At 37.5% G+C, this 20829-nt stretch overlaps 1 long non-coding RNA gene across 2 annotated transcripts in view; it reads left to right on the forward strand.

The window, feature by feature from the left end:
* The window catches only part of LOC144333329 (uncharacterized), a 95222-nt gene that overhangs the window by 7144 nt on the left and 67249 nt on the right, over positions 1-20829 (forward strand). For both annotated transcript variants that reach the window (XR_013401906.1, XR_013401907.1), the window contains exons 2-4: positions 2557-2764; positions 3714-3877; positions 5187-5258. This is a non-coding gene — a long non-coding RNA (uncharacterized LOC144333329). The remainder of the gene's footprint in view (positions 1-2556; positions 2765-3713; positions 3878-5186; positions 5259-20829) is intronic.

Raw genomic sequence — 20829 nt, forward strand, 5'->3', positions numbered from 1 at the left:
GGAGAAGGAAATAACCAAGGGCCTTGATGACAGTTGCAGCTGAGAAGATCTCACATGTTGCATAGGATGTGTTGGACACACTGGCATCCACAGGGTTGCCAAAATTCCATAAAGGACAGTTATACCTACATTGTATTTGGCGTGACATGTCAAAGAGATGTAGATGCCTGAAGCCTATGAAAATATAAAATAGATACACTGTTGATGTTGCACTTAATTTATGTGTAATGATCACTTGCTTACTTCAGAAAGCCATATTTTTGCAACTGGATCCAATGTTATTTCAAGTAATGGGCTGTTTGTACTCTACCTTTATCTTCTATTTATGTATAAGTTCTAGGCTCCAGTGAAAAATCACGCATGTCAAAGAAAGGGGCTATGCCCCTATGGGAAAGAACCCTGGCTTGCAAATGTCAAGCATTTCAGGTATAAAACCCATCCAGGTAAGCTTCTATAAATAATCAAGAAACTCTAGAGATGAGTTAGTTTTTTAAAATCTCCTGTTTTGTTTTGTCATTTTATTGAGTTTATTTTATTACAACAAGGGCATTATGTTAAATGTCAGTCCTTCCTAAATAAGATTTACATTTTCACTTCTTTTCATCCACACAAAAAATTATTTTACCAATGAAATTAGTATATGGAATGAATCACTGAGTATGCAGCTTCCAACTGTGTTGGCCTGGTGTCCCCTTGAAGCATATCACAAACCGATAACTAATCTGCTCTCCCCATCTGGTCTCTGCCTCACTCGCAGCATCTCCTGCTTTCCAAGTTATTCACACTGAATGTATATCCTTCCAGAGAAAACTAAAAAAATCAACAAATGTGATCCAATATGGTAAGATACCTGTGAAAAAATGGAATAATAGGATGAAACATGTGAACACTCTCTCGCTTTGGTCTTATAAACATGGAAATTGGATACCCTATTTTGAGCTCACATCACAGGAACAATTATCTCACATTTTGGAGAGTCAATTATCCTTGCCTGACTACTTGATTCTGGTCTATCCACACCTGAAACATTCTATTTAATTTAAGATAATTAAGTTAAATAAATGATATAGCCAAATGGCAAAATAAAAGTAAAAAACAAATATCCAATGAGTAGAACAGCACAATTAGCTTTTGAGAGAAGCTGGAAGACTTGGGATAGAGATGCAATGAATTCAAACATATGATTTTTCTTACATTTTCTGCCTAATACTAAACATGTTATTTAATTAACTATTCTGCCTTTCTCAAAAATTTTAAGAATCCATTTGAGACCTAGGATAACAATTTTCTTCTACCATAGCACTCTCCATTACTCCCAGCATCTTATTTCTTCCTCTTCCTGTATCATCTTAATCAGAAGAAACTCTTAAAATAATTTTATCTCCACCATCCATACCTGTACTGCTTTGTAGCTTTTATCCTGAGACCAAGAGCCATAACTTTTTCCTTTCCACCAGTTTTCCCTCCAACTAGACCTCTGCATTCCACTAGATAGTAATTGGTCCATGAAAAATAAATAAACATCATAGAGGCTTGCAACAAGAGAAAGAATTTAGTACATATAGAGAAAGAAATAAAAGCTCAATATTAAAGTTATGTTTGATATTTCAGATTCCCAATACTCTTTTATACTACATGTATTGAATGGCCTCATTAATAACAATCATAATGAAAAATGATGGCTTTAAGTAATACATAATTTTTATCTTTTATCATAAGAGATGTAAATGCCTGAAGGCTATGGATATATAAAATAGATACGCTGTTGATGTTGCACTTAAATTATGTGTAATGATGACTCATGGAGCACAGCAAGTCATCTTCTTTAGATGTAAACTGATGTTCTCAATGATGTCATTCAAAGGCTAAAAGTAAGATCCTTTAATTAATTAGTCAAGCCAGCCTGATCCAAGGGTAGGGGAGTAGGGTAGGTTTGTATGCTGGAGTAAATTAGGTTTGGAAGAGGGCCCAGAAATAGTGGAAAGGTGGAGTCTGGGTCTGGCACTAGAGAATCAGTCCTGTGTAGGGGTGTATAAAAGAGAGGCTCATAGTGGAACAGGAATCCAGACATTTAGGTAAGACTCAGATGTAAAGTAGGTTTGTAATATTCAGGTAATGTTATCATGTAACTAAGACACTGTGCAGAATGAATTGGAAACCCAGAAAAAGTCAAAGCAATTCTTAGTAATATTCCATGTTTTGTTGTTACCCTCTCTCCACCCCTTGAAAGCACATTATTATGAAGTTATCATTTCACTGTAGGGCACTGTGTCTGAAATATTATATGTGTATAATAATTTTTATATAAATGAATACATTGAAATAATGAGAAAAGGTCCATTATGAAATAAGACTAGGAATTCAGTGGTCAGCTGAATAATGGCTCTCAAGGACATCACTGTCAAAATTCCTGGCATCTGTGAATGTTAACTTACCTGACAAAAGAGACTTTGCAGATATGATAAAGTTAAGGATCTTGAGATGAGAAGATTACTTAGATTACCCATGTGGCCCCAGGTGAGTCCTAAATGTAACCACAAGTGTTCTTACAAGCAGGAGGCAGAGGGAGATGGAAGAGGAGCTAGAACATGTGACCGTGAAGGCAAGAGGTTGAAGTTATTTGCGGAAGGAATGGAGGCGGCATCCAGAATCTAGAAAAGACAAGAAACCAATTCTTCCCTGAATTCTGTAGAAGAAATCAGCCCTGATGACATATTGACTTTAATCTACTAAAACTGATTTGGGGCTTCTGGCTTCCAGAACCGTAAGAGAATAAATTTGTGTTGTTTTAAGCCAATACATTTGTAGTGAGTTGTTACAGCAGCAATGGGCAACTAATATAACTAGTAAAATAAGATATTCATAAGTATAGAATTTATGTGGCCTTTCTAAATACAGTCTGTGGCACCTTCTGTTAAGGTTTTCTACTTGTATTATTTTTTATTGGTGCATTATTATTTAAATTTTTTTCAAATATTTTCAGCCCACACTTTACTGAATCTGTGGATATGAAACCCAAGGATATAGACAGCGCCAACTGTATGTGTGTACATATATATATATAAAATTGATATACTTTTTTTTTTTTTTTTTTTTTTTTTTTTTTTTGAGACGGAGTCTCACTCTGTCGCCCAGGCTGAAGTGCAGTGGCGCAATCTCGGCTAACTGCAAGCTCCGCCTCTCGGGTTCAAGCCATTCTCCTGCCTCAGCCTCCAGAGTAGCTGGGACTACAGGTGCCCGCCACCAAGCCCGGCTAACTTTTTGTATTTTTAATAGAGACGGGGCTTCACTATGTTAGCCAGGATGGTCTTGATTTCCTGACCTCAGGATCCGCCCGTCTTGGTCTCCCAAAGTGCTAGGATTACAGGCTTGAGCCACCGCGCCCGGCTCAACATAACACTTTTATACTGTGCAATGTAATATATGCTATATAATATTAATGTAACATAACCTATAATAATATTTTTATGGTGCCTAGTAGAGACAATGCAACTGTCCCTTAGAAAGAGGAAGAGGTACATGAAAATATGGCAGATAAAGTATGGAATATGATGTCATTTGGGTAGGCTGAATAATGGCCTCCCAAAAATGCCTGTGTCCTACTCCCTGTGAATATGTTGGCTTACATGGCAAGGAAAAATAAAGTTTTCAGATGGAATTCAAGTGGCTAATCACCTGAACTTAAAATTATGACACTATTCTGAATTATCTAGGTGGACCCAGGATAATCACAAGCATCCTTAAGTGGAGACCAGAGGGGCAGAAGTGTCAGAGTGATGCAGTGTGAGAAAGGCTCAACCAACCATTGCTGCTGACTTCGAGGATGAAAAGGGGCCATAAGTCAAGGAATGTGGGCAGCCTTTGGAAGCTGGAAAAGGCAAGTAAACAAATTCTTCCCTAGAGCTTCCAGAAAAAAAAAAAAGTAATGCTGGTATAACATCTTGATTTTAGCTCAGTGAGACCCATTTTGGGCTTCTGATCTCCAAAACTTAAGGGAATACGTTTGTGTTGTTTTAAAACAACTGGCCGGGCGCGGTGGCTCAAGCCTGTAATCCCAGCACTTTGGGAGGCCGAGACGGGCGGATCACGAGGTCAGGAGATCGAGACCATCCTGGCTAACACGGTGAAACCTCGTCTCTACTAAAAGAAATACAAAAAATTAGCCGGGCGAGGTGGCGGGCGCCTGTAGTCCCAGCTACTTGGGAGGCTGAGGCAGGAGAATGGCGTAAACCCAGGAGGCGGAGCTTGCAGTGAGCTGAGATCCGGCCTCTACGCTCCAGCCTGGGGGACAGATCCGTCTCAAAAAAAAAAAAAAAAAAAAAAAAAAAAAAAAAATACAACAACTAAATTTCTGGTAATTTGTTATAGCAGCAATAGGAAAAGAGTACAAAGTTACTAGATCAATAGGGTAACATGAGTAGATGTTAAAAACAGCATTGAGTAGGGAAAAAAAACAGAAATAAACAATAAAATACATATAAGTGTAATTTATATAAATTAAAAATACACATAATGCAATATTATAAAATAAGATGAATATGAGACAAATGGGTGCATCTTGAAGACAGGTGGAGAATGGAAGTGGCAGGAGTTTACAAAAAGAGTAAGAACTGAAATAAAATATGGAATCAAGACAGTACTCTTTCTATCATAAAAAGTGCAATAAAGTTAAAGCACTCTTTTCATCATAAAAAATGCAATAAAGTTAACATGAATAAAGACTTGAGCCTTTTTGCGTGTTCATAGCTAATTTTTGAATGTCTAAGAGAGCTCAATAAAAATTACATCTACAGAAACATTTGTGTTCATTTATCTCTGCAGTGATTAACTAATTAATTAACATATGTCCCACATTGTCCTTCAAAGTATTTACCCATAAAATTCAAGAAGAAAAGAATTGTATAAAGTAAGTAAGGGAAATTATGGCAAAGGGATAATAAAGTACAAACTTAACCAATATTATTTTTAGAAAACCCAAGTGCAATTCTATATTCCACATTGTCCACCTGGCTGGTTTCCAACGACTTCTGTGTTTTCTGAACCTTAGTCTGTCTGATTACACCAAGCCACCGAGCACCTTCTGGGAAAAAGTACTGAGAGTGAGATCTGGGATTCTAGAATTAGACTCTCTAAAAATAAACCTAGGGATTTCCTAACAACCTATTTCTGCTTTTCTGAAATTCCAGGACAATCAAGAAATGAAAAACCTGTCTTGGTGACAATTTTGAAAATCTCTTCACCCTCTTGGTGTCATTAAGGTGAGAAGTAATCTCTTTTGATAGATTTAAGAAAGCATTGAACTTGAGCTTGTTCCAAAGATGCAAATTACACTGGGGACATTTGCTGCTGTCTGGATCTACAGCATGGTATGGTGTCAACATTGCATTTTGCTAATATTTTTGATGTTTTCTGACATATGCACAACTGTGGAGGCTGATATCCTCAGAGTGTCTTCAAACACAAACCTTTTAATCTGGAGACTCTTTTAAACTAGTCATAATAGCATCTCCATTAACTGTTCTGTTATTTTCTCCTTCATGCATGAGCCACTTCAACCAGTGCCAGGAGCTTATGGGATTTCAGTGTCTTTTTAAACAAAATTTCAATTGACAGAAAATTTTTTTTATATTTAGGCAGGCTTGGTGGCTCATACCTGTAATCCCAGCACTTTGGGAGGCTGAGGTGGGCAGATCACTTGAGATCAGAAGTTTGAGAGCAGCCTAGCCAGAATGGTGAAACCCTGTCTCTATTAAAAACACAAAAAAATTAGCTGGGCGTGGTGGTGCATGCCTGTAGTCCCAGCTACTCTGGAAGCTGAGGTGAGAGGATTGCTTGAACTCGGGAGGTGGAGATTGCAGTGAGCCGAGATCGTGTCACTACACTGCAGCCTGGGTGACAGAGTGAGACTCTATCTTAAATAACAATAATAAGCCAGGTGCGGTGGCTCACGCCTGTAATCCCAGCACTTTGGCCAAGGTGGGCGGCTCACCTGAGGTCAGAAGTTCAAAACCAGCCTGGACAAAATGGTGAAATCCTGTCTCTACTAAAAATACAAAAGTTAGCTGGGTATGGTAGTGGATGCCGGTAATCCCAGCTACCCGGGAGGCTGAGGCAAGGGAATCACTTGAACCCAGGAGGTGAAGGTTGCAGTGAGCCAATACAGCACCACTGCATTCCAGCCTGGGCAACAGAGTGAGAGTCCCTCTCTTAAATAAATAAATAAATAATTTCTTTTGTTGTTGTTGTTGTTGTTTTTGTTGTTGAGACGGAGTTTCGCTCTGTCACCCCGACTGGAGTACAGTGGCCAGATCTCTGCTCACTGCAAGCTCTGCCTCCAGGGTTCACGCCATTCTCCTGCCTCAGCCTCCCGAGTAGCTGGTACTACAGGCACCCGCCACCTTGCCTGGCTAGTTTTTCGTATTTTTTTAGTAGAGACAGGGTTTCACTGTGTTAGCCAGGATGGTCTCTATCTCCTGACCTCATGATCTGCCCGTCTCGGCCTCCCAAAGTGCTGGGATTACAGGCTTGAGCCACCGCGCCCGGCCATAAATAATTTATTATATTTAAGTAGTAAAATGTGGTGTTTTGTTCTATGTATACATTGCAGAAAGATTCAATCAAGGTAATTAATGTATCCTTCACCTTACCAACTTAACAGTTTTTTAGGGGAGAATATTAAGAATCTATTCTTAAGCAATTTTGAAATATACAATATATTATTATTAACTGTGGTCACAAAGTCTTATTAGTTGCTTGTTCTTGCCTTGGGAGATAGAGAAATAAGAAGAGGAATATATTCAGGAATGAGGAAAACAGAGAAATAGAACATTTTATAAAGTTTTGAATAAATATTTTGCATGAGAATCATGAGGAATTTCCCCTTTTTATCTTTGTTGCCTTGAGTCATTATTATTTCAAAATAATTTAAAATGTCACTTAAGAAAGAAATCAAAATTATAGAAGAGAAAAATATTAAAAGAGAAAAACTGTCAGAAAAATATTAAAAGGAGAATGGCAGAAAGAACTAATATGGAATATGACATTGGAATTAGAAATAAGACCACAATATAAGGTAAGAATTAAAAATAGATAAAATGCTAGCAAAATTAAATGAGCTAAAGACATATTAAAAGACCAAAAGGTGAATAATTAAAATTAAGCAAAAACAAATATGAGGAAGGTGCACCCTGATTATTGAGTTATAAAGCATACAAATGGAGGATGATGGCTACAGCCATGGGTACAAAGGTTGGGCTGGGCAGAGTGAAAGTCAGAGGACAGAAGATTTATGAGGGATATGGGAGAAAGTGGGGTGAGAGGCAGTGGTCAAAGTGTGAGTGGTAGGCACTTTGGGTGAGTACAGCCTTTCCCACTTTGAGGAAGGCTGGGACACAGTCAGAACATGCTGTCACCTCTTCATTCCTTCTGTCTTGTTGACGGGATCATTAGTGGAAGAGTCTGCTTCCTAAAAGGTGGGCAGTGGAGGGGGCAAAGTTCACTCACAGAAAAAGTAGAACAGCAATGCATAGACTCAAGGTATGAGAAGGTGAAAGAACACAAGAAGTTTTTGGTCAGCCCTGGGGAAGACGGAAAATATATGGTCAATTTAGAGAAGAGATAATATCCATTTACTCTGCTCTGGGCAAGAATAGGTTAGAAGTAATCATCATCTAATTGACGCCTTACTTGAGGGTCAATTTTATGCACCTGCCATTTGCCTTGCAATAGGTTCTAAATACCCAAAGTAAATATTTACTAAGAAAATAAACACTCTTGCTTTTATTAACCTAATTTCCAAAATTCAAATTCAGGTGTAAATTTATTTGTTACCACCTTGCTGGAATTATATACCCCATGTTTTATTTATCAATTGCCTTCTTTACACAATATAGCGCTTTATATTGTTAGAATGATAAGCAGGAGTATGTGATAGCTCTGTCACAAAGGGCTGGTAATGAATAAGTGAATTATAGAGGCCATCTCTTCTATTCTGCTTTGTTTAATTCTCCCCTCCCTGATTTCTTCCATTTTCCAATAACATGATTTTCTTTTTGGAGATCCCTTTGCATGATATTTAGGTGGTACTAAGGCTGCCTTGTAGCCACAGGTATAAGAATAAAAGAATGTGACTTCAGGACTAATTATGCACTATGCCACTCCTAGGAATATAAGGAGTTTTAAGAGATTCTGTTCTTGAGGGATGTGCAATTCTGTTTAATATCTAAATTATTTCCACAGAAAGATAAATGAAAATGCTTTGATGCACAGACTGAGTGATGGACAAATGAGGAAGATAATTACTCCCGTAGGAATTTGAAATCAAAGGAGGTATAACCGAAAAGACTAAAGTGTTCTAGGAGGTCACAATGAAGGAGCTGAGATTTTAATTAGGGATAGACCTTTGTTTCTTCTGTCTTGAAGAGAGGAAAAGTCATAAAAGAAAGTGGTAAAGAGTAAGAAACACATTCTTGAGTTAGGGTTTGGGAAAGGGTGGAGGAGGGAGGGATCAACGTGAGCAAAGCAATCAAAATGGAACTAAGTACTTTGATAGGGAAAATAGAAATGAGAAGCTAGGAAAGAGATGGATGAAGGAAGAGGAGAAAACATATTAAGCTCATATTTATGTAAAGAACCATAGCTTTTACAGGCATAGCTTGGAGATATTGTGAACTCAGTCTATTAAGTGTTAATAGCATTGATATGGCTTGGATCTTGGATTGTTTTTTTGAGTATCCTCACCCAAATTTCATGTTTAATTGTAATTCCCAATGTTGCAGATGGGAAGTGATTGGATCATGGGGGCAGTTAAAAGAAAACCTTAGACAAATTAAATTTAACAGAGTTTAATTGAGCAAGAGAAAAACATTTGCAAATTGGGCAGACTCCTGAATCACAGCAGATTCAGATAGACTCCAGGGTCATCTCATGGTCACAGCAAATTTATAGACAAAAAAAGGAAAGTGATGCATAGAAAACAGACGTGAGTTACAGGAACAGCTGGATTGGTTGCAGCTTGGCATTTGCTTTATTTGAACACAGTTTGAACAGTCAGCAGCATATGAGTGGTTCAAGTATGGCTGCTGGATTTGGCTGAGACTCAGCAATTGTTACAGAAGCATATTCCTAAATTAGGTTTTCAGTCTTGTCTGCCTACTGGTTAGGTTATGGGGTTATGGTTTGTTCTCAAGGACTCAATTATGGAATTACAGAGGCTTTCTCTGGTCATATTTAGTTTGATTTAACAGGGTGAAATTCTCATGAATGATGGTACAAGGAGTACCATCCCCTCCTTGGTACTGTATAGTGAGGGAGTTCTCACAAGATCTGGTTGTTTAAAAGTATGTAGCACCTTTCCCCTCTCTTTCTTCCTTCTACTCTGGCCATGTAAAATGTGCCTGCCTGCCTTTCACCTTCTGCCATTATTGTAAGTTTCCTGAGGCCTCCCCAGAAGCAGGAGCTACTATGATTCCTGTACAGACTGCAGAACCATAAGTTAATTAAACCTCTTTTCTTTATAAATTACTCAGTCTCAGGTATTTCTTTATAGTAGTGCAAGAACTGACTAATACAGAACATTGGTACTGAGGAGTGGGGCGTTGCTATAAAGATACTTGAAAATGTGAAAGCAGCTTTGGACTGGGTAACAGACAAAGGATGGTATTGTATGGAGAACTCAGAAGAAGATGGGAAAATGGAAAATAACTTTGGAACTTTATAGAGACTTGTGAAGTTCTTGTGACCAAAATGCTGATAGTGATATGGACAATGAAGTCCAGGCTGAGGCGGTCTCGGATGGAAATGAGGAACTAATTAGGAACTGGAGCAATGGTCACTTTTGTTATGCATTAGCAAAGAGGTTGGCTGCATTGTGCCCCTGCCCTGGGGACCTGTGGAAGTTTGAAGTTGAGAATGAGCATTGAAGTTATCTGGTGGAAGAAATTTCCAAGCAGAAAAGTGTTCAAGATTTGGCCTGGCTGATTCTAACAGCCTATTCCCATGTGTGTGAGCAAAGAGATGATCTAAAAAGGAACTTATATTTAAAGGGGAAGCAGAGCATAAAATTTTGGAAAATTTGCAGTTTGGTCATATGGTAGAAAAAGGAAGGCCCATTTTCAGGGGGAGGAATTCAAGCAGATTGCAGAAATTTGCATAACTGAAAGGAAGGCAAGTGCTAATATCCAAGACAGTGGAGAGAAAGCATTCCAGAAACTTTTGTGGCAGTCCTTCCCATCACAGGCTTGGAGGCCTGGGAGGACAGAGTAGTATCATTGCCAGGTCCAGGGCCCAACTGCCCTATGCAGCTTTGGGACACTGCTCCCTGAATCCCACCAGCTCCAGCTCCAGCCATGGCCAAAAGGGGCCCAAATATAGCTTGCCTCTATAGGCATGAGTCACTGCACCCAGCCCACCCTCATCCCCCTTTTAACTATACAGCATCTCCTGCTGGCACTAAGTAATTGGCAACTTTGTTTTGTCCATTTGTTTTCTGATTGATGATCTTTTCTCAACTTGCTTCTAAGGTCTTTGAGGACAGAAACTACATCTCTTTTGGCTCTCCACTGTACTTATAGAACCCAGGAGAGGTCATATAGTGAGAACCAGAAGAGAGTATTAATAAATGAATATAATGAATTAAATAATTGGACAGAAAAAAAGAAAGGCAGTAGATAGAACAGACTGGATTCTTTTGCAATTCTTCAGATGTAAGGTGGTTGCAGATAATACACAGGTGTGGAACACAGAATGTATTTTACAGCACCTCCTGGAATGTGTTGTAGATGTTGAACTGGAAAATAAACTTTTAATGATACATTGATGAAAAATCTTGATTCCATATAATTTATAGCAATATTAAGGTCAGTGACCTTTCCAAATATTTTTAAGATAGCTTAAACTAAAAACCTTTAGATAGAAGAATGCAATATTATAAAAATATGAAAGGATTATTTTCATATACTTATATATGACATCATTTGTGAGAGAGAAGAAAATTGATGTGTACTATCATCAAAAATCAGGAAAAGGAGATTAATTTAGGCCTTGATTATCAGAATGAAATCCATTCTGACTGACTGTTAGTGGCTATAGAGAACTGATCTATCTGGCCAAGGTGTAAGAAAAAAAAGCCTCTCAGGCAATTTAATCAGGTCTTAGGATCATTATCAGATATAATATTTCAAGGATCTCTGGAATGACAAAAAAAAAAAATCAGCACTGACAAGCAATTCCCTAGAGGTCCATGGTGTGAACTGATAATAAATGCAAAGACAGGCTACCATGATAACTATAAATTAAGTCTTAAGCTTTATTGGTGAACAATTTGTTGAGGGAGAGGTCAGCTAATCTTTGACATAACCCAGGCTTCTTTTTAACTTAAAATAAAAGGCCAAATTAATTTTAAACAACCCAAATCAATCTGTCTCTATGGTTTTAGATTTTCATCATGAAAACCTCTAAAATTAGATGACCCAACTACACATAGAATACTTGAAAACTAACATTAGGTAATGAAAAATAAAGACTGAAATGTGACAATTACAATCACCAACTTGTAATTTGCTTATTTTTTTCAGAAAAAGCTGAGATGAAGAAGGTTTAATTATTCATATATAGAGAAAAATATGCCCTGGAAAAATTGTAATACTATTATCCTATTATCTGATCTATGCTAAAGCCATCTGGTGAGCTCACAAGTTAAAGACCACTCGTTTCTCATTTGTAACACCAGCTAAAACAAATTTAAAGAGCACATTTTTTGGTCACGTGATGGAGAATGACTAGGTAGATGCTACCAGGCATGGCTGGTGTAGGAAGACCCTTCCATCTTCATTTAAAAAGTGCATATTTAATTAGGGCTTTAATTTGGCACAGACTCAGATTAATCACGTGACATTAGGCATGCTAGAATGTGCTTCCAAATCCAAAAATGTACTTTGATATACCATTTCATCAGTGACTCTCATAATATCATTATTTTACAAATACAGAAAATGATACTGTGGGAATTTAAGTACATTTGGAAAGTACTGTTGGTAAAAACAACTTCCGTTTCACTCAAGACAAATTAATTTTTTCTAAAACTCATGGGCCCCCCATCATCTTTCCTGGTTAATGCTATCTTCTGTTATGATATAAGTCATACTAATCTCCATCTATCTTTATTTAATTTTTACTTGGCCAGGTTGATGAGATGACAGGTCACCTTGTTGATGTGTCAGTGTTACAACACACTGAAAACTATGAAATAAGATGAGCATTAACACTGAGCTAATTTTCTACTCAACAAGTAAAAAATGTCCATTTCCATGCAATCTGATTTTGCTAAAATGAGAATAGTCAGTTAAGGATCTGGACATAGCTAGTGGACAGAATCCAACATGCACTTTTGACTCAGTCTCAGTTTTATTTTCCCTGCATGAATAGGATCTGTATTTGGGAATAAAGAACATTTTGTACAAACCTGAGAAATTATATGTATATATTTGTATGTGTAGGTATATATACATGTATGTATATGCACATATACATACATATATACGTACATATGTGCATGTGTGTATATACATATATATACATTTTTTAAAATTAGGTGTTTCATAATTACTCTCAACATTTTTTTCTGTAAGTCTCTTTTATTCCTATTTGATTTGGAAGATGAAAATTTTAGACCCATGTCCAAATCTCTATCTTCTCATTATTTGCCATTTAAAGTACGCTTCTTAATATTTAGGTCTGTCTTCATTATTATGACAGTGAGTTTAATCATATTGTATTAGGTGCTTTAAATATACTATGACATTTAATTTTTTTGTTTTGTTTTGTTTTATTTTTAGAGATGGAGATTTGCTCTTGTAGCCCAGGCTGCAGTACAATGGTGCGATCTCAGCTCACTGCAACCTCTGCCTCCTGGGTTCAAGCAATTCTCCATGCTTCAGCTTCCCAAGTAGCTGGGATTACAGGTGCCTGCCACCACGCACAGCTAATTTTTTATATTTTTGGTAGAGACGGGGTTTCACCATGTTAGCTAGGCTGGTCTCGAACTCCTAACCTCAGGTGATAGCATTTAATTTTTGTAAGAACTTGTCCAAGGTGTCACAGCTAGGAAATGCTAGAGACAGGGCTGGAATCTGGGTCTCTCTCCACAGCCCATATTCTTAATCTTTATTTTGCTTCTGGGTGGTTGAGGACTGTAGCCATGCTTCTCTAACTTTAGTGGGATTGTGAATCATTGGGCATCTTGTGAAAATGCAGATTCTGATTCAGCAGTTCTGGAGAGGGGTCTGAGAGTCTGCCTTTTTAACCAGTTCTCAAGTGATACTGATGGTGCTTGTTTGTGGAACACACATTGAGTAGCAAGATATTATATTGCTGAACCTAGAGAAGATTACCTCCTTTTGTTTGTTTTCTGAACCTAGAGAAGATTACCTCCTTTTGTTTGTTTTCTCTTTTACCTGCATGTCAGGTTATACATGGTAATATCCATCATACTATACCATCAAGCAATCTCTAGGTAAGCAGTGCCCTAGAAAAGTGAGAATCAGGCTCTGCCACCATTTTCCCATGGGTGCTTGTCATTTGATTTATCTGAATCACTTTCTTATTGAAACATAGAAAAATGAGTAGGTTAGACTAAATCATCATTATCACCATCATCATCATTATCATCATCATCATGAACATCATCATCATCCAAAGTTTATTGAGTGCTTATTGTAAGCTCAGAACCTGTTACAAGCCTAATTATAAGCTCAGAGCTGTTGCTTTACATTGATTCTATCATTTAATCCTCAAAATCATTTTATAAAGTAAATTGAGACATTACAAAGGTTAAGTAAAGTTCAATATATGCCTATGATTCTAAATGATGCTGTTATCTTAAAGAATTCCATATGCCTGAAATAACTAAGTAGAATTTATAGTTATAAGAGTAGAATTGTATAGAAACAATTGTCAGACTTTAAATATCAGATAAGTTATAGAAGATGCTTGTCCAATCATTTACAAATTCTTTGAACCTCAGTGTCCTTATTTGTAGAGAAAAGAGAACATTATCTACTCTAAAGTATATTTGTGAGAATTAGAATGGATAGTTCATGCAAAGAATCTAGTGTTTTCTCTGATAGAGACTAAAGTAACAGTCACTGTCATAGTTTAGAGAGAAAACTAAAATATCATGGTGGCCTGTGGTCTTATTTCATTGGGTAAATGAAGAAACGATGAGCTGTATGTGGCTCTTTGTCAACTTTTTTTCCTCAACATCTGACACAAAATATTAGGATCTTGGCTATTACATTTCCCTATAGAATTACAGCCCTGTCTTTTATTAGTTCCCATTTTGAGGTTATAAAAGTAGAAGTGGCATGTTTTCTTAGTACCTTTATAATTTTCAATTACTATTTTTATGTAAACTATTCCAAGTTTCCAGCTTAATTTTTTAAAGAAAATTGTTTGATTTTAATTGAATCGTAATAATAGAAATATAACCATTACCGAGATTAAAGTGAATTAACTGTGAAGTGATCTTTTTGAGAGCAAATTATGGCATTACTTGGCTAAATGGATCATTGACTTTGGGTATTAAAGTCATCTATTTGTTTAAATGTATTAAAACTTAACTACTAAAATAGCCACACATGCCATTAACAGGTACCTAGAGCCTTGGTTTTTGATAATTGAAAACAACATACTTCCAAGCTGTTTCCTAATGAAGTTCATTGAAAGATTCCAAAGTGTTTTTATGGCAGGAAATAATCATTTCATCTATTCCTGCTCTCATTCACCCAACAATTACTGAGCACCTATAGAAAGCTAGATCCCTGTCAAGGGTGTTGAATATAAAGATGAATGAGATATTGTACAAGACCCAGGAAGCTCACTTTATTAGTCTATCAGGTAGCTGTTTTCATGGAAGACTAGAATACAATTTGTGTCATAAGAGATGTCATATTGCAATGCCAAGAGGCAGGTTGTCTGTGGGCATTGCATACTAATCTTCATTAGCATAAAACAGAGTTGAAACAGTGTGCTCACTACATAAACAAAGCTCCAAGATGGGTCTCCTTGCCTGCCCCCACTATCCTCACCTTGCAAATGGATTGTTCCTCTGAGTCTCCCATGCAGAAATTCTGAGATCACCTGAACAAGTAACATTATATAGAAAGTTATCCCATTCTTCTGTCTGAGCCTTGGGAGGTGAGCTCATATCTAAACTGAGATTTAAAGGCCAGATGAGGATTTTTTCAGCAAAGAATTGGGTGTAGGGCATTCCACACAGGAGAAAGGACAAAGATTTTAAGCCAGGCAACACTGTCAATCATTATAATGTGCTTGGACAGTTTCCTTCTCCTCAGTTTTCTTTCCTACAAAATAGAAACAATCATTCCCATGTCTTTACATTGCTGTACAGATTGCATGCTTGAAAAATTAAGTGTGCTCAAAAAATGTTACTTCTGATATTCTTTCCTGTGCTGGAAGAATGACATATGCAAATGTATGTGTATGTGGGCAAGAAAAGAAATGATGTATGAAGAGAATGGTGGCAGGTGTGATGGGGGAGAGGAGGAAGAAAAGAAAGTAGGTGTGATGGGGGAGAGGATAAAGCAGGAACGATGATGGCTGAGATGGCATCCTGATGTTAGAGTAGAAACATACCAGGCAAAGATTTTTATGCCACCCTAGGGAGTTTGTATCTAGCTCATCCACACAAAGAAAGAGTGGAAATTGTTTCTATATTCTATTTATTGCTATATTTATTTATTTATTCATTTATTTAGTTATTCATTTATTTATTTATTTGAGATGGAGTCTGACTCTGTCACTCAGGCTGGGGTGTAGTGGTGTGATCTTGGCTCACTGCAACCTCCGCTCCCTGGGTTCAGGTGATTCTCCTGCCTCAGCCTCCCGAGTAGCTGGGATTACAGGCACCTGCTGCTGCGCCCGGCTAATTTTTGTATTTTTAGTAGAGACGGGGTTTCACTATCTTGGCTGGTCTTGACCTTCTGACCTCGTGATCTACCCACCTTGGCCTCCCAAAGTGCTGGGATTACAGGCATGAGCTACCGCGCCTGGCTTGTTTATATATTTTTAAAAGCAGAACAATTAGAGGTACAAACAGATAAATCTTAGCAGGAGCAGGAAGAATAAATGGAACTGGGAGGATGGGAGTGAGGGAGACCAACTGAAGCCTCCTAAGCCAATTTATGAGAGAAAGGATGAAAATGCATTACTAAGTAAATAGAAAGGAGAAGAGAATAAACGGGAGGACACTTGAAAATCTTGTCTGGTAAGTGAATTGGTAAGTATGTGGTCCATTGACTATGGGAGTGGCAGGGAAGTAAGAGAAATATAGGCATTTGGGAAAGACAATAGAGGCTGGGTTGGTGGTGATGCCAAAACTTTCCTGTTTTTGTTATCAGAAGCACTCTCATATTCAGCCTATTTCATCTTGGGATATTGTTCATGAGGTGAACAGCAGAAAACAATTAGATTCTTCTTGGTCTTTTACCTGACTTGCAGTTCTTCTGGGAATTGACTGGGGAGGGAAGAAGAAGAGTGTATGGCTGAAAAAGGCTCAGTTGAGGATATCTCACTTCTTCCTATTTCCATTCTGCCAACCTGCCTATTTACTGATTTCCCTGTTACCTCTGGTAGAAGTTGGGAGAGGCTGTGCTTCAGCAGGCTGTAAGTGGTGCTGGGCATGCCTGCCTGGTGTGACTGACTGTTGAATAGCAATTGTTTACTTGCAGCAGAGATGAAGCAATTCTTTAGTTCTTTCAAGAATGTGCAAGAAAGCCAGGAAAAGCTTGTTCTCTCCACAGGGGAGAAGTGGGAATATGGTTTTTATCTTTTCTGTCTTGCAGTTTTAGAAAAGATGATTCCCAATGGGTTTATGACAAAATGAATTGTTTACATGTTAGATTAAATTTAATCTTAAGATTAACTTGGAGTTCAAAATAATTTATAAATATATTTTTGAACCTGCCTCATTCTGAGGCAACTATGTAATTTATCTTGCTTAGGATATTTATTAATTGGTTTACATAGTAAAATCTACATTTGAATGACTATGATTATTTCCAACACGTTTACCCAGACTAAGAAGATATTCAATGCTACTTTTAGTCTGTAGAAGTTTAAAAAATGTTTCCTGGTTCTTAAATATAAAAACTAAAATGGAAAATCTGATGAATATCTATTTAACTAGTTAGCTAACTAAAGAACTGAAAAATAGGAATTCAGGTGAATTTTTACATTTTTTGAATATTATGAGAAATGCTATATCTTCTATAGATACAAACATTTAAGAAATTAGTAGAGGGCAATTTTAACAAATATAGAGTATTTTATTCTTAAAATTAAAAATAAGCATATCAAAGTTATTCGGAAGAAAATGAAGGAAGAAAAACACCAAAATATTTAGTAGTATTTAAATTTGAATGACAGAATTATGGGTACATCAATTGAAAAATCACTAATTTATAAATTTAGAAAGGAGACTTTATTTCTTATGAAAGGTTACAATCTGCGGGTCGGCCACCACACAGGCTGGGGAGCATAGGTACCAGGAAAACCAAAAGGCAGGCACTTGGAAGGAGGGAAGGTGAGACAGGAATTTATCCTGAAGGGGTTGACTAAGTATTCAATAGGTTACAGGAGGAGCTATGGATATTCACAAACAGGGTCCTGACATGTGCATACTGAACAAACATCCATGTTTCATACAACCCCCTATTCACTTTGGGATGAAGACTTTACCTTTAAATATGTTACAATTAGGCCCTATACATCAAAAGGTGAAGCAGAGCGCTCAGGTGCCCAGCCTCCGTAAACCAGTCAGAGCCGGTCCATGGTCAGCATTCTCTTATCAGGAGAAAACTACTAAAATCAGTCTCTTGGTTTGATCAAAGTTGTAGTTACGGCTGGTGGAGCCAGGGGGTCAGTTATTCAGTGTCTGGAGGAGGACGAACCGTAATGGTTTCAATATTGCTTATCTCAAGGCCATTGTTTATTTTGCTACCAGAAAAAAGTACAACATTGTGGCAGTTAGAACATAGTTTATTTAAATGTAAGGATGAGTGACTTCATCCTTGCCTGGCATGGCTTTAGGTCTTGTTTATAATTTGATATTTTATTGTCACAAAGAGTTTATTCCATCAGTCTTATGATCTCTATTTTAACATTAATGCTGGTCAGTTGTGTCCAAACTGCAAAAGGGAGGAGGTACAACAAGGTGGGTCCAACCTGTCTTCCTACCATGGCTGAGAACTCAGTGTTTAAGGTTTTTCTAGGGTCCTCTTGGCCAAAAGGGGTCTGTTCCATCCTTTGGGGGACTTAGGATTTTATTTTTAGTTCTCATATCATGGTTTCTTCTTTCCTTTTTTTTTCTTATAATTTTGTTTTTCCTATACATCTTGTATTAGTTCATTCTCGCACTGCTGTAAAGAAATACCTGAGACTGGATAATTTATAAAGAAAAGAGGCTTAATTGGCCCACAGTGCTGCAGGCTGTACAGGAAGCAGGGTGCTGGCATCTACTCAGCTTTTGGGGAGGCCTGGGGAAGCTTACAATCATGACACAAGGCAAAGGGGAAATGAGGCCTCTCACATGGAGGGAATAGGAGGAAAAGAAAGAGTGGGGAGGTGCTACACACGTTTAAACAACCAGATCTTATGATAACTCACTCACTATCACAAGAACAGCATCAAGAGAATGGTACTAACCATTCCTGAGAAACCGCCCCCATGATCAAATCACCTACCCTCAGGCTCCAACTCCAACACTGGGGATTACACTTGAGATTTGTGTGGGGATACAGATCCAAACCATATCAAATCTTACTACTTCTAGAAACAGACCAGAAAGATATAGAAATCAAACTAAAATATCCAAAGGAAAATAGTACATTATTTCAGTGATTAAATAACATTAACTGCCATGCAATAACAATTATGATCTTGATAAGATAAAAGAGAGGAGAAGGGAGAGGAGAAGGAAGAGATAAATGTTTAATATTTATTGAGCACTTGCTCTGTGCCAAACATTTGTTCATGCTTCATGGATAACCTCACTTCAAAACGCTATAGGTAAGAATTATTATTATCCTATCTTAGACATTAAGCTGTTGAGGCTTACAGAAGTGAAAAGTCTCACCAAACATCACATGGAAGTTGAATTCAATAAGCAACTGTTTCTAAAACCTATGTAATCTCTAGATCATATCATCTTCATGATGATGAGAAGGGACCTTTTGTCATTATTATCTTTTATGGCCAGAGCATCATCTTATCAAATATGTATAGGCTTTCCCATGCAGATTGAATAAGGCATGATTCTTACCCTTGTGAATCTTTTTTTTTAGGTAATAGAGAAACAGCTAAATTAAAAGAACTGTTGCTTATCTCTCTTTTTTACTTTATGAAATGTCATTTAGTTCCTCTTTTTTTCTTAAACTGGTGTTTTTACAGCCTACACTTCATTAAGAAAGACTTGCTGATATGAAGTAATTCTTCACTGGTTCCTGCCTTTCCTAAAATATCCTGTAACCTTGCATCATTATGCTGGATCCTTTCTGCCTATGGTTAATAAAAAGCTGGCCATGGCTAAGGCGTACCCAGAAACTCTTTCATATTTGTCATTCACTGATCCATGAGAGAGACTCATTTTTATTGCAAGTTCCTTGGAGCCCTCACCCCATTGGCTCTGTTGCCCTATGATGGACAATTGCTTGTTAGTTTTTTTGAAGCCTGTTACTGATTCCCTGTCTTTAGGTAGGAGCAATATAAATGTTGGTAGAAAATACCTGTCTCCAATTTCAGGTATTGTGCTTCAGATAGGACACTATCCCTGACTCCCGAGAGGGAGCATGGGAAAACGCAGGCCTTATTTTAAGCTCTAAATATCTCTATATGTCGTAATTGGTTTAGGGGTAGGTTCAGGAATACAAGATCTAATTTAGCCTATTAGAATGATTGCCGGAGCTTAAACATGGCCTATTTAAAGAGACTTGTCTGCTATTTAGCTTGTACTTGGAATAATATTAGCCTGGAACGAAAGGGTCACCAAATATAGGACCTGAAAATGAAGTCAACAGTACTGCAGACAAAGTCAAAAAATAAGGAAACACGGAGTCCTGGTGACACCATCATTTTAGTTGTGAAACCAAGCCACCCCTTGATCTAGTCCCACTCCCAGAACATTTCAGTTACATAACTCAGTAAATTTTATTCTATGTTCCTTATTTTAATTTATGGTAAGGCTTCTATCACTTGCAAAAGAAAGAGTGGAGCGGCATCCCCTTCACAAGCCAACTCTTCGTCTCTCTTACTTTTGGAATCCACAGAAGAAAATGGAGTTAAGATAATTTGGGGAAATACTAGATGGAGCATAATATCATAAAATATGGCACAAATTAGAAGCATGTGACTCTGATCCAATTGAACTTCCCGGCGGAGAACCAGAGATTGAAAGAAGTCAAATTGCTCTTCATAACCTTTAGACAAGGATCTGAGAAGACAAAGCATCTCTTTACCACAGTAGTTTTCAGCCTTGGCTACTCATTGACGTCTCCTGGGAAGCCTTAAAAAAATGCTGATGCTGGGTCCTAAGGCCAGAGATTCTGATTTAATTGGTTTGTAGTGGGGCCTATGCATGAAGTTGTAGAAAAGCTCCTCAAGTGATTCCAATGTCAAGCCAGGATTGAGAACCACCACTTTAAAGAAATGGTTGTAAGAATAAGGAAAAGCTGCAGACAAGATACACAATGATTACTCGTTTACTAAAAACACTTTATCCTTTGTAGAGACATGGATGTAGCTGGAAACCATCATTCT

Source organism: Macaca mulatta, chromosome 12 (genome assembly GCF_049350105.2).
Source record: "Macaca mulatta isolate MMU2019108-1 chromosome 12, T2T-MMU8v2.0, whole genome shotgun sequence".
Taxonomy (NCBI): domain Eukaryota; kingdom Metazoa; phylum Chordata; class Mammalia; order Primates; family Cercopithecidae; genus Macaca; species Macaca mulatta.